Genomic DNA, 13,079 nt, shown 5'->3' on the forward strand with positions numbered 1-13,079 from the left:
CCCATGACAGTGACTGTGCAAATGATGAGAAATGCTGCAGCAATGGATGTGGACATCAGTGTTCAGCTCCATATACAGGTATTTATATTGGTGTGTGGATCAAGTTTTTTTTTTTTTTTTTTACTCATTCAACATTCACTGATATGCTGTTATGCAAACACATGACAGAGAAACCAAAGCCTGGAGTGTGTCCAAGCAAAAACATTGATATAGGAGTGGTAGGAGTGTGTGTCGAGTCATGTGTGAATGACAGTGACTGTCCGAACGATAAGAAATGCTGCAGCATTGGATGTGGACATCAGTGTATGGCTCCATATGCAGGTATTTTTTATTTTATTTGATTATTTAGTGCTGTCAACTAATGTTTTTTTTTTTCATGATTAAAAGTAACAGAAGTTTTTAATATATTATGTAGTAATTTCACAGTTTCCAAATTAATGATTGATTAACTTTTTTATTATTATTATAACAATTCCTGGAAAACCTGGCTTCTCCAGACTCTGATAGTTTGCTGTTAAAGGCACAATATGTAACTTTTTTTGCTTTAAAAATAGAAAAATCACTATATCTATGTTATATATATTTTTCAGTTGTGTACTTGCATTATCCCGACTGTTTCCAACAACTTTCAAACCAGGAGAAATTTGTAATTTAATTCGAGAAACGTCCCGTTTCTTTATTTCCGTTTTGTCGCCGTCAATGGCGTCATTTCTGGTTGCCATAGCAACCAGAGCTATGAGCAGAGCCCTCTGATAGTAACCAAAGCGACAGATGCGGACAACTTTGTAGTTCGCAATGTCTATTTGCACGCTGTTGCTGTTTCGTTCAAACATTATGGACCATGGCAAGCAGACTTTGGATAAAAAAGGAGAACTAAAACGAGAATCAATTCAGCGCGGTGTTTTCGAGATGCCTAGAGCTCCCATAGACAGTATATAAATGTAACACCCTACTCAGACAGAAGGTTCTTCTTTCCAGAGATATTTAGAGTGATCACACGGGTTCTTTTATTTTGTGTCTCTCGACGAATTTTGGGAACTCCTTTTACAGCTCAACTCGCACTATGCTAACCTCTTACTGATATGGAACACAGAAAATAAAATACTCAAAATGAGTATTTAACAACACCACTACCACTATGTAAAATACAAAGCAAATTAAGGAAATAAATCTGTAAACAATAAACAAGTAGGCCTACAAATTTTATTGAAAACAAAGTTATTTGAATATGAAAAAAAATAAATAAAACAAATGCCAATAAGAAGACTTACAATTTCCCTAGGGTTTCAAAACACTCCCTACTTATAACTGAGGAAATGTCACTCAATACAACACAAATAAATCACTTGAATAGTTCAAATGACAAATTGCATATGTAGTTTGGTTTTTAACTACATAAATTAACCCTTTAAATCAACAAATGAAAAAAGGATCCTCTTACTCAGATGAACCAAAGTTATAATAAAACAATCGTGGGCCCACACACACACACTAACACTCTCTCTCACACACAGTATCACGTGCGCGCTTTTCCTCGCGTTGCAGGCCTGTAGCGTTGCTTGTGTGCGTTGTGGCCTTTAAAGCAAACTGAGAATTGGCCCCTTCACTCCAAAGAGCACAAAATAAAATTTAATAATACCTGCAAGTCCCGAAGCTGTCCGTTCGGCTTGGCAAACGAGTGTTTCGATCTCTTAGCTGCTCTCTCGAAGTAGTCAGTGGCTTCGCGTGTCCCACGCATAGACTAAAAAAATATGGACGTAGTGTCTGTGACGTCACCCGTAGGTTTCTGAAGAGCATTTTTGAAGCTTAAAGTGGGCGGAGCCGGCCGTCGCCATCTTGGCCTTGCGTCACTCCCGGATAACAGAAAATAGGCAAACAGGCGGGGCGTGAGTGGAGCTGAGGAGCCTGGCCTGGCTATCTGAAATCACCTAGCTCGACGTGATCGAGTTAGCTGATGATGTAAAGCCAATTAAACGTTCCTATTTTTGCCCTTCGAAATATTATAATAGTTAAAAGACATGGCTATAACAAGTGAGACTGTGTATTACTTCGAGAGTGTTTGTGTGTGACAGTGATTTATGTGCATACATGTCCGTCACTCTTTCATGGTCCGTCAGCGCGGCATTGCTCAAGTTCGTAGAGAGCTTATTCAGTCCATTTTAAATTCTGATGTTGGCCGTCTCTCAAATGGGTTAAACCATAGATATATTGCCTTTGAAGTGCAAGTAAATGCGCTCGAAAATCCACGCTCATTCATGTGCATTTATTACATGGAAGGAGAAAGCGCCGAAGCCTGCATGATTTCATCTGACGGTACATAAGCATATTATAATCCATCCAGGGCTCTCAAGTCTCACGCATTGGGCGTGAGACACACGCAATTCAACCAGTTCACACGCTCACACGCCACACCGTGTATTTCTCACGCTGAAAAGGCAATGCCAACCAAGTTGTACTGCGAGCTTTATATATAACGTTGTATACGAGGCGCAGGCACACAAAGTGAAGTTTCCTGCCGCCAGCACGTATCTCAGCACGTATTGCGTTCGTTACAAGGCAACACAGATGCGCGAACACACGGAAGTTGACGGAACATTCTCGGCCACCGGACGTTCGTTACTAGGTAACCAACAACATTGCGCGAACACACGTCGTAATGGAGAAGGTAAGTTGGAAGAAAGCTCGTCTAACGTTTTTAGGCTAGAACATTTAATATATAGCCCATCGTTTACATTATTATTAATGCAGTTAAAAACTCTACAACTACTCTGCAACCAGGCCAGAAGCTTTGGCTCAGTTTGGCTAGCTTACGTTTTCTTAAACTAAGGGAATGTTAGTGGGTATGGGAAGGAATGAAGATGTATTTCTTCATTTTATTTTAAATACATTTAAATTTGTTTATTTTATTTTAAATTCTATATTATACTGTATTAATAGTCTTTCTAGTTACATTAAGGCTATGTATTAAAGCAGAGTGCTCTGGGTAATATTTTATATCCTGTCAAAACATACATTAATCATTGCCATTGCATTTGTATTTTTCAAACACAAAACACATTTCATAAGCTGGAGTGTGTACTCTTGTGTACACACACACACACACACACACACACACACACACACACACACACACACACACACACACACACACACACCTTAATAATACTCTAATATGTCATTTGTTCACAATGTCCCATGCACCACACAATAAATAATTACCGGTATACCATTTTGACTAGACATTCAAAATGCAAAAAGATTTGTTTTTCCAAACTGTTTGGAGCAATTTGTTATATTTTTGTAATTTTTGTATAACTTATTTGTAATTTTGAAATATAACATTAAAGAGTATATTTGATGTGATCAATTGCTCTGTCATTTATCAGATTTACCAATTGTTATAATTTCAATTTGGGCTGGTTAATTATGAACAATGGGAAAAATTGGGGGGCGGGAACATATGGGGGCGTGGCTTCATTAGGGCTCCTCCCCTTACCGCATGTGATCTCACTCCAAGCTTTTGGTAAAACTTGAGAGCCCTGTCCATCTGTTCCGTGAGAGCAGAACGAACGAGCCTTTATTGACGTTTTAAATTTGTAAACCCCAAAAAGCAACGAAATTGTCAGACATCCATTAGTGCAGGTTCACGGAGGAAAACAACTGAAATACAGCGCTGGTTGTTCTCTCGAACGATAACGACGGAATCCAAAGACATGGGCTTTGTACCCAGTATTAAATTGTATGAAATAATCCCGAAAAAAAGCACAAACACTGCAGAGATGGCAAGTTCAGCAGCTAACATTTGCTGAGGTGAAGTGACGGCTACAGCAGACAAACGGCTAGCACTGACAGCAGCAATCCATCTGTCACTCAAGTGGCCACTGGCCACACCCTTAAATTTAAATATTAATCAACTAAACGGACGAGTTATAAAATAATTCACCCCCCTCTCAGTTGTTATGAAGGGCAAAATTAGCTGTATAGACCAAAGCCACATAGAGATCCAGGCTGTAAACATGTTTTTTTCTGCTGTAAAGTTGGTAATTAACATGAGGGAGATACAGATTTGACTCACTTCTGCAGCCAGGCCAAGCGGCCAGTCAAGTGGTTTCAAGAGAGAGACGGGGAGGTTGCCGCTTGGTCCCACGTAGCCAGAGGAACTCTGAACATCACGGTATTTCAGAGCGCTATCTGGTTAGTCATCATTTTTTACGACGATTATGACTTTACAACGAGTTACCTCAGAAACGCAGCGTTAAACTGCCATCTAGCCCCCGAAGATCGTATCTCGTTCTCTCTCACATTTTGCGACCATCGCGGCAAAATAAAAAATGCTGTCTCCGTTTTGAAGTCACTTTAAACTCAACAAAACATTTGTCTTTCACACCCTCATCTTAAACAGTAATCACGAATCACTTACTAACGGTTAGTTAGTAAAATAAACCACAATATAGAAAATCAATCCGATCTGGATTTCTCCTTTTCACCTGCTCAGCTTGTCATTTTTTTTCTCGTCTCCCCTTCACAACAACCAATCACCGCCACGAATACCTCTTTAGGAGGTGGGCTCTGCGATCTCTTATCCAATAACAAAATAAATGACCAAACCTGCTTGTAAAAGCCACATTTTCCAGCAAGTACATTTCAACCAAACAAAAATAAAAAACTGAATTTTAAAGACAGTCAACATATATTGAGATTCGTGAATTACATTAAACATAACATGCCTAGTAAGTAGTCTACCTACACTACATTCAATTGCTCAAATTCACCCAGGTTACATAAACGAGAGCTCCACACCCGAGACTTCGACCGCTCCTACATGTACTTTATTAAACAGGTGAGCACATTTACATAAAACTAATCAATGTTATATAGTTCAACAATGATAAAATGTTAGAATATGATCTGTATGTTATTCTAATGTTGATCTATCTTACTGCTAGTCACGCAATACAGATGTTGTTAACATGAACAATTTGCGAAAACGAGGATAAATATCGGAAGGGCATTTAATGTAGTCACGCAATTCAGATGTTGTTAACATGAACAATTTGCGAAAACGAGGATAAATATCGGAAGGGCATTTAATGTAGTCACGCAATACAGATGTTGTTAACATTAACAATTTGAGAAAGTATTATTTGCGCGGTTTGACGTGATATGATAAGCGATCGTTAGATTTAATCGGCACGATTTACTGCAATGCTTTTTTTTTTTTTCTTAGTTGGTCCGAACAAAAGTGGATGTTACTTGTTCAGACGGCATTTTCTGGTGAAAATTCTTATGTTGGTCATGCTTCCACAAAGTAGAATTTGTGATTGCAAATGACAGTATCCACACCGGCGCCGTGACTGACAGCCGCACATTCTCCTCAAAACATTGGATTAATCGGCGCTGTGCAATGCTGAGGCACGACGCACGTAAAGTTGATAATTCCACGAATAACTGCAATTGCAGATTTTGAACAGATGGCGACAAAGAGGAAACTACAGACTGAAGCTTTAAATGAATAAAAAAAATTGTAGACTTAAAAAAAAAAAATGTTTTAGACTGTCTTTGGTTCACTGCAGTTTTAAAGAAAATGAATTTGACGACGCTTATTTTATTTTTCATGTGTGGGTTAGCATTTTTTTTATTATAAATTCAACAAATCGTTCATATGCTGTTATACAAACACATGACAGAGAAACCAAAGCCAGGAGTGTGTCCAAAAAAAAACCTTGAAGTGGTAGGAGCGTGTGTCGAGTCGTGTTCCCATGACAGTGACTGTCCTAATGATGAGAAATGCTGCAGCAATGGATGTGGACATCAGTGTACAGCTCCTTAAATAGGTATTTATATTTTATTATATTTGTGTGTGGGTCGGCTTTATACCGAGCCCCTAAAGGGACATGGTGGTTTGAAAAATATGGGATGGAGTAAAAATTATTTTCCAAAACCTTTTTCTCTTGCAAGACCTTTTGTGAGTTTTGACAAACACTTCCTGATTAATGTCCCGCTGGCAATCTTTCAGACAGTTCTGTACGTTAATAGTGATGCGGTTCCATTGTTCAGTAAAATTGGCAATATTTACAGATTCAAACTTCCCAGATCAATAACTTGTGAGCTAAACGTTAACTCGAATGACACCTCATTCCAATCATAGTAACGTAGGAAAACGAGTTACCTAATTTTCCTTAAATGAGTTTTATAATCAATTGACAGTCAAGGGACAGTCCTTCAGATTAGTCTCTGTCGCCTGCTCAAAGAGATTTATAAGGCTCATTTTGAGGAATTGGGTTGAAGCTCGTTGCCTACGTAACTAGTATGATTGAAAAGGTGTCATGTTTTAACGTTTAGCTCTGTAAGTTTGAACGGTAAATTTATATTGCTAACTTACTAAACAATGGAACACTTCACTGGTGTAAGACTGAAAATACTGGTTGAGGCCTTGGTCTGAGACAAAGGGCTAATTACCATTTGACCTCCCCCATACGACCTCACTTCCGCAAACTACTAAGAACTCACACAAGAATATGGTTTAATGTGAATGCTTATCATTGACTTATGTTTTTGGTGTCATTTGAAATGTCTCAAAGTGAGTGGTACAGATATCTCATATCCAGATAGGTAAAATAAAAGGTAAAAAGGTTTTAAGAGTTTATTGATAACTGACTTACAAAGGAAGGTGGTCTCTCAAGCAAATGGTCACCCACCCCCATGAAGGTGCGATCACTGCATGCAAATTTATTTTGTTAGCACATGTTTCCATGTGAAAGAGGTCTGACTATTTAATGAGATGCAGCAGAGAGTTCGGGCCTTTTCTGTACTTCAGATTGGCCCGTGAGGCTGAGAGAGAGAGAGAGATCTCTTAGCCTCACGTATTTCTTAAAGTTGGGTTTGCATCTTCTCTCTATTCCAGAGCATTTGATGTTGTGTATTGATTATCTTTGAATTGATTATGAAATTGGCATGATACATTTACCTGACATAATAAATTGTTACATTTGATTATTCTAACTGATTTTGACATTGTTCATTTAATGGTTAAAAGGAATAGTCAAACATTCGCTCACTTTTAGTGAGGCACAGATATTATTAAAACCTTTCATTTATGGAGTCAGATGAAATAAACGAGTAAATATATGATTAATACATTACAAATTTAACCAACCAATACTTTGCATGAGTGAGGACAGAACACGTGAGACCTTCCCCGTGTATTGGCGAACCGGCAGATTGGACCAACATAACAGGCTTTACACTGGTAATGTACAGAGCTGTCTGAAACCCCATTTGTTCGAACTGGCAACAATTCTGAGAGAATGCCAAAGGTTTTTTTTTTTTGGTTTTTTTTGCCATCCCATTTTTTTTTTTTTTCACCACCTTGCCCTAGGGCAGGGTTTCTCAGACTCAATCCTGGAGGGCCACTGTCCTGCACAGTTTAGCTCCAACCCTGGTCAAACACACCGGAGCAAGCTAATCAATGTCTTCAGGATGACTAATCAATGTCTTCAGGATGACTAGAAACTCACAGCTAGGGTTGGAGCTAAACTGTGCAGGACAGTGGCCCTCCAGGACCGAGTCTGAGAAATCCTGCCCTAGGGGCTCTGAAGATATATGTATGTGCAGTGCAAAGTACCTGAATTTAGCCCATATCATTTCAAGATTGTGCTTTACAAAATAAAGATTCATAATACTTAGAAAACAACTTGCTCCAAGTAAAACCTGTTCATGCTTTGATTTTTGTGCTGTATTTCTGAAATTGAATGACACTAAATTCACTGACTAAAGCTGAATATTTGTATCCATGCAGTGACGCCTGGTAAATGTTTTCCACCTTTTTTGTGCCGACAACCGGATCAATGATGGCCAATGTCCTGCCAGAGAGAAGTGTTGCACAACCACCTTTTGCCATGCTTGCAGTTAACAGTGCTGGTTTCCAACCATCGACAAGAGTCCTCTGAGATTGATTTTTTATATACCATACTTGAGGACTTTTATTTTACACCAAATAAATCTGTTTAGTAAAACTATCTTTGTTTTTTTTTTGTAAACCATTTTTCTACAGGAGCTTGGCAGCAAAAGTGTACTTAAGTTAAAGGCTTTTTTTTTTGTTTTTTTGTTAAAGAACCAGAAATGAAACCAGAAATGCAGGTTGACACTGATGCGAGAAATGTAGTATATGTTAAACAAGTTTTGAAAGACTTTCAGTATTTAGCGTGTCTAAATTTATCTAAAGGTTCCATGTATTTATTTTTGCACTCTAGTCCCGATGTCTGACTAATGTGACCGATGAAGTGATGAACACCAGGGCTGGATTTATGTATTCAGAGACGGGGTTGGAAAAATTCTTAAAAGCAAAAAGAGGGAGTGAGAGTCCTTGTGTACAGGTGACTGGCAAAAACGGTGAAGAGGACGCTATAGCCCTTGCTCTGTCGTCAGGGTCATTGTCATTCATGATCGTTTAGGGCCACCAGCAAAGATGACAGACAACTAGTGGGTGCAGTTTGAGTGCAGATGGGACAAGGCTGTAGTTCCTCAGTGTATTGACGCTGTTGAAAGCTAAGGTGTGCAAGAGAACTACTGGACTTTGCCCTTTTTAATGCAGATAATTTTTTTTTACCGTAGTTTTTGTGAAATTGGGTACATACTGCACCTGCTGCCTTCATGGAATTTAAAGGGGACCTAATATGCCCCTTTTCACAAGATGTAAACAGTCTCTGATGTCCCCAAAGTGTGTATGTGGAGTTTTAGCTCAAAATACTCTAAAGATATTTTTTTACAGCATGTTTAAATTGTCACTTTTTGGTGCTCAGAAAAACGCACTGTTTTAGTGTGTGCCCTTTAAATGCAAATATAAGCTGCTGCTGCACGGCACAGGGGGCGGAGCTTCATGAGCTCACGCTCAGTCTCTCAGGACAATTTCATCGTGTTCACTTCGACCTGGAGTCGGAAAATAATGCCTACAGTCAGAGTTAGAGTGCTGTATGGAGATGGAACAGGTATAGTTTAGTTTAATTACGGTTTAACGTATTTATCATCTGCTTGCATGTTGATAGCCTACAAGTCTGCTGTTTCGGACCAGGTCCGAATGATGATCAAAAATATACTGATGAGTTTAATAAAGTTTATTGTACATCACACAAAAGATCAGTTTTACTCCACAAAATCACAGTAAGAGCGGAGTAAAGAAGTGCGTAAGTACATAAACGAATTTCGGTAGAGTTGAGAGAGCATTTTCTTTGAAAACAAAAAAAGAAATAATTCCGCCTCGTCTTCAGCGACTGCCTCAGATTTCAGGAGTAAATAGAGAGAGCTATGTGGATTAATACATTCAGCCACACAACGCCTATAACGCTTGGGGAAAAAAATTATTGAGTATTTTGAGCTAAAACTTCACATACACACACATCAGAGACTTATTTTACATCTTGAACACCTTTAAAAATTTGCAATTGTTTTGTTGTTTTTGCACACACAAGGCATCTGTTAAATATATCTTCATTTGTGTTCTGCACAAAAATGGACTTTGGAGTGACAAGAGTAATTAGTTAATTAATGAATTAACATTTTTGGGTGAACTATCCCTTTAATGTGTTCTAATGTGGTTATAATTGGTCATTGTTCTGTTTTATAAACATTTTAAATAATTATTGTTTTGAAAAATTGTTTGTACAGAAAAGATGAATTAATTTGATCAAAAGTCACATATGTTTCAAATAAATGCTGCTCTTTTGAAAATTCTATTCAAAGAATTCTGAAAAACTGTATCACGGTTTCCACAAAAATCTGAAGCAGCAACCGTTTTAAACGCTTATAATAATCATTAATAATCAATAATGTTTCTTGAGAATCAGATCATCATATTAGAATGATTTTTGAAAGATCATGTGACACTGAAGACTGGAGTAATTATGCTGAAAATTCAGCTTTGATCACAGGAATAAATTACTGTCACGGTTCATGAATTCACTGTTTTCTTGTCTCGTGTATTTGTTGTTATGTGTGTGTGGGTGTGTGTGAGTGGGTGTCACCGCTCGTTCCTGCTGATCAGCGCGCCAGCTGATCTCATTCCCCGCACCAGCTGCTGCCAATTCACCAACCACTCACCTATAAAGACTCATCACACTCTCCTCTCTTTGTCAGATTGTTGTGTGGTGTCCTCATTGTGTGTCATCGTGTGCCGTCTCCAGTCCTGTTCCTGATTCAAGTTTCCTGTTTGGTGTCTTCGTGGTGTTCGTTTCATTTCGTCTGGATGTTCACTGTCACTGGATTCACCGTCAGACATTTTGACCCCTCAATAAAGAGTTACTTGCATCATTGCTTCTGCGTAATATATCATGACAATTACACTTTACTATTACATATCTATATTTATTTATACATTTATTTACATGGAATATTTGTTCGATGTGTCTATAAATGTTTTGGTACTCCTCTTATTTTGACAGTAATTATGAATGTGAAATATAAATATAATCATGAATTCACAGTTGAAATTGGGCCTGTGTTAGATTTGTGGTCCCTATGTGCCTCTTTCAAGTCCTTTAGAATTAGCATTTGAATGAAGAATGACCCAGCACTGAGGGAGAAAGTTATCTCTCAACTTTATTTGCATTTTTCTGAGAATATATAGTAAGAAAGAATATGAGGAGAGTTACACAGGGTTAACCAATAAGAATACATACCTTCCATCATGTAGGAATACAATACATTGAATGACAAGTCCATATGTGGTCATTTTCTGGCTATCCTACCGCACATACAGTACCAGATACAGTGCTCCTGACCATTCTACTGCTGGTTGCCAGGCACACACAGTAAAACTGTTATTGTTTTGTATATTATGCTTTGGTTTTGTGTCCTTAGTTGTGTTGTATGTAAAATTATGGTTTGTTTTCTTTTGTGTCTTGTTTACATGGTGTCTCAGATCAATGAATAAAAATGGACATCAGTAGCCTATTCGGAAGCGTGGACTGTTTAATAACCAGCGAGTAGTTACAATGATGACTGAACAACACAACAGCGGTGTGCAAGATAATGTATATATAATACATAGTCATTCATGGCTTAGGTTAGTGGCCCATTGAAACGGCCACTAATAAGGCATCTATGCATTATTTCTAAAAGTGGAAACCGAGGATATCGCGGATAGTACGCCACTGATATGCGACAATGACAAGGGACGAGCCATTATTTAAAACTGGAATTTATCTGGATTAAATCCTTGGGAGCTTATGGGATAGTTAAGTACACAACTGGATGAAATATATAACACTTTGAAAGTGTTTTTTGAATATTTTATCCCAAAAATCTTAAATATTGTACCTTTTAATGTCTTAAATTTCATCTGCGTTCTCACTCTAGTCTTGTTGTAGTTGTTCCACTAATTAATTATACATTTATTTTATTAACAAACATTTTTTTATTGCCTGCTACAAAGCAGTCTCATAATTTTTGTAATATCTGAAAGCCATAAAAACTCCATGTTGTACATTTCTAAAGCTGTTACGTGCTTAATAAATAATAGGCTACTTATGCCTATTTTTGTTCACCCTGTTCTCCACACATGACTGAGGGGTTTTATGGGATGCCTCGCCGGTTTCTGCACATATAAAAGAGTAACAAGTTAATGATCTAATTCCTTTATTGGTATGGATAGTTATTAGAAAATCTAATTATATTTCAATTCATATGGACATATTTGTTGGAGTTAATATAATGGTTTAGTTTGAAATGACATCACTTGTTTGTTCATCAGTTTCACTTGAAGTTTATCAGGGCTTTAACACTTGTGGGACATGTATTTATTTTTAACGTGTTTATCATTGTCTATCTTGTAAATCAAGAGAGAGATATCTCAAAACGGTTTCCCTTATTTTTTTGTGTTCACAACACACTTTTATCAGCAACTTTTATTGTCCATTTTTTGCCTACTCAATCTGCTTTAATATGAAAGATAATTTAATATTTTTTATTATACCTGAGCAATTGATTTTATCTTGATCTTGATTGTTTTTTGGGCTTTCCATGTTCTAAATCTTAATGTACCCCAAACGAGACTGAGATTGAATGAGATCTAAATTGTAGATTATTATATGTTTACATTATTAAATGTTTTAACCTTGATTTACAGTATCACAGACCCAATATACATTTCAAAGCATTTATTTGTTGATGTGCACCAGTTTGGGATGTTTATGCCAGAACAATTACTGTTTCCTAACTAAAAGGAAATGATTACCGCCCATCCGACAATTCACAAACTTCACACAATCAGTTGAAAGAGAGCAGCTGGAACAAAGACAAGCTAATGGGAGATGATGATGGGAGGAAAAAAACATATATGAAACTTACATGTGATGGAATTTGCATTCCAAAATGCAGTGGGCAGCCATTTTTGGTGTTGTGCCCAGGGAGCGAGTGAGGGATAGGTTCGTAGCCCAAGGGCACCTCACTCATTTCCTACCGGTATTGAGAAGCGAACTTACAGCCTCCTGGTTCTGACTTTCTAACCATTAGGCCATGACTGACCCATATGTATATGTCAATGCTTTTGCGTTCTCTCAAGAAACTTTGCATTTGTTTGCAAAAATGTTTGCGTTCTCCTGATAAACTTTGTTCACTTGCAAACCTTTGAGTTCTTTTTCAAAATTTTATGGGGAACATAATGAGTTTAAACACTAATCGAGATGGAGTTAATTAATTCCTTTTTTGTATAATGTCTCAGGGGCTTGTTCTGCCAATCCCAAGCAGATTAATATGACTTTTAATTACAATAACAATAGCCTATTGATAAACATTAATAATAAAAATAGCTAATAAACATTGATGTTTGGTGAAGGAATAATAGCCAAAGGGATAGATCATCCAACATTTGAGAAATGCTCAACTCTATGTAAAAGACAGGTGATAAACACCAAATGGCAACCATTTTGTTTACATAATAGGCTTTTATTCGGTTTTAAATGAAGTATAGACGCGTTCACGGTCACAATAGACTGGGTAAAGTGTTAAATTGACAGAGTATACTTTACTTATGTCGAAAATAAAGCTGGCATCCTTCCAAATGTAATCGTGTGATGTTATTGGCC

This window comes from Scardinius erythrophthalmus (genome assembly GCF_964197995.2).
Source record: "Scardinius erythrophthalmus genome assembly, chromosome: 14".
Taxonomy (NCBI): Eukaryota; Metazoa; Chordata; class Actinopteri; order Cypriniformes; family Leuciscidae; genus Scardinius; species Scardinius erythrophthalmus.